The following is a 2500-nucleotide window of genomic DNA, read 5'->3' as shown; positions in this document are numbered from 1 at the left end:
TTCTCTTCTTTTTCTTTTTCACGCGTGCGAGTGTAGCATGGTTAAAAACGTCATAACCAACATATGTTGTATCATTTACACAAAATATCACGACGTGATTATTATTATTGTCATTACCAACGCTTATAGTAGCCCCTCCCAGTTAGTAACCCCTCCCTGTTGTGACGCCATTTCCTGTTAGAGGCCCAAAACGTATGCACGTGTTCATTTTTGTCTGCCCCTGTAATTTATTTTATCCATTCCTAATGTGGGTCCCAATTTCTGCGTATGCTACAGTGGGAGCAGATCTAAAGTTTCCAGAAATCTGTCCTGTTTATACGCGACTGCTATGTTTTGTGTTTTTGTAAAAAAAAACAAAAAAAAAAAACCTGTATTGACGTCCCCTGAAGCTTCCAGAAACCTGCTCTGTTTATATGCGACAGAATACAGATCCCATGAAGGAGACAAATTGTCCTGTCTTTCCTACACAACGCAATGAAAAAGTAGACCGGTCACACGAGGACTTTGAGAAAATGTCTTCCGGGAAGCCCCGCGAGGTAAACACGGAGCTGTTCCACCCCTCCCCATACAGATGTCGGAGGGGGAGGGGGGGGGGGGCGGCAAGCCTCGCGAGGGGAGCCGTGGAAGAGCAACTGGGATAGACGGTCCGGCTGAGCACCGCCGAGCACGCTGTCGAGCTGTGCAACGGAGAGGACGACTACGCGGTAGAGCCCCTCCCACTCCGCACTCTGCTCGCCACTAAGAACATTAAATAAAGGACATCGATCCGCCAGACCGGAGGAACCGACCGCCCGAACGCCGGCAAAGCCGGCCGGCGGACACCCTCCGAAGGCGTGTTAAGTTGGCCCATCGATCAGGACACAAACACGCAACAAATCCAGTCCGGGGTGTGGTGTAAGCAGCCCTACCAGAGAAATCACCTAACCCTAACCCTAAACGTACGGCAGACGCGTCCCCTGGCTCTCACATTGACAACTGAGAGGCTTCTGAAAACCTGGCCACGCCCATCAGTAAAAACCACTACAGCAAGTGACGACATATGTACCTTCAAAGTGCTGTACTACAGGGTGCTGTTCAAAAGGTATCTATCCCGTTTACTCTCTATGCTTCATATATCATCATATTATTGAAAAGTGCAAGCCTTTAGGAACAACAGCAACTCAAGTCGCCAACGCTCTGTTCACTCAATAACTGCAGAGATCCAAACTTCTCCTGGCATTAACATCGGCACAAAAACTGTGCGCCGGGAGCTTCGTGGAATATGGGTTTCTATGGATTCAGAATGAGATGTCAGAAAAGCTCCTGTGGGTGTAATGGTCAGTTATGTCAATACTTTTGGACATATATTGTGCGTGTGCGTGTGTCTGTGATACCTAACATAAACACACCTGTATTACTAGAATTGATCGTTCACGCCACAAAAGTGAGGGGCAAACATAGAAAAGCGTGCAACCCAGCCACTGAGGATGCACAAGCCAGTGCATTCTTAGTGCAGGTCCCAAGCCCGGACAAATGGGGAGGGTTACGTCAGGAAGGGCATCCGGCGTCAAATCTTTGCCAAATCAAATATGCGGATCATAAATAAGATTTCCATACCGGATCGGTCGAGGCCCGGGTTACCGACGACCGCCATCGGTACTGTTAACCAGCGGAGTGCCGGTGGAAACTAGGCTACTGTTGGGCGAAGGAAAAGGAGAGGGGGAAGGCATGTCCAGAGGCAGCTAGAGAGGAGGAAGGGTAGCCGTGTGGAGGTGAGAGTCAGTCGGAACTTCGAATGTTGGCACTATGGCTAGTAAAGGGAGAGAGCTGGCTGACGTGATGGAAAGAAGAAAGGTGACAAGAGACAAGGTGGAAGGGGAGTAAGGCCAGGAGTATCGCAGGTGGGTTCAAACTCTTCTACCATGGTGCGAATGGGAGGAGAAATGGGGTAGGGGTCATTCTGAAGGAAGAGTATGTCAAGAGCGTGCTGGAGGTGAACACAGTGTCAGACAGAGTGAGGATTATGAAGCTGGAAATCGAAGGTGTATTGCTGACGGTTATCAGCGCATATGCCCCGCAAGTCGGGTGTAAGATGGACGAAAAAGAAGAATTCTGGAGTTGAGTTGGACGACGTGGTGGAAAGGGTACCCAAGGAGGAGGGAGTGGTGATTGGAGCGGACTTCGATGGACACGTTGCTGAAGGGAACAGAGGTGGTGAGGAGTTGATGGTAAGGTATGGAATCGAGGAGAGAAATGTGGAAGGACAGATGGTGTTCGATTTTGCGAAAAGGATGGAAATGGCTGAGGTGAATACATATTTCAAGAAGAGGGAGGAGCACAGGGTGACGACGTATACGAGTGGAGGAAAGTGCACACAGGTGGACTATATCTTGTGTAGAAGGCGCGATGTAAAAGGGATTGCATACTGCAAGGTGGTGACAGGGGAGAACGTAGCTAGGCAGCATCGGATGGTGGTCTGTAAGATGACTTTGGAGACCAACATGAGGAAGCGAGTGAAGAC

The sequence above is a fragment of the Lampris incognitus genome, unplaced genomic scaffold (assembly GCF_029633865.1).
Source record: "Lampris incognitus isolate fLamInc1 unplaced genomic scaffold, fLamInc1.hap2 scaffold_257, whole genome shotgun sequence".
NCBI lineage: Eukaryota > Metazoa > Chordata > Actinopteri > Lampriformes > Lampridae > Lampris > Lampris incognitus.
This window is presented reverse-complemented; position numbering follows the sequence as displayed.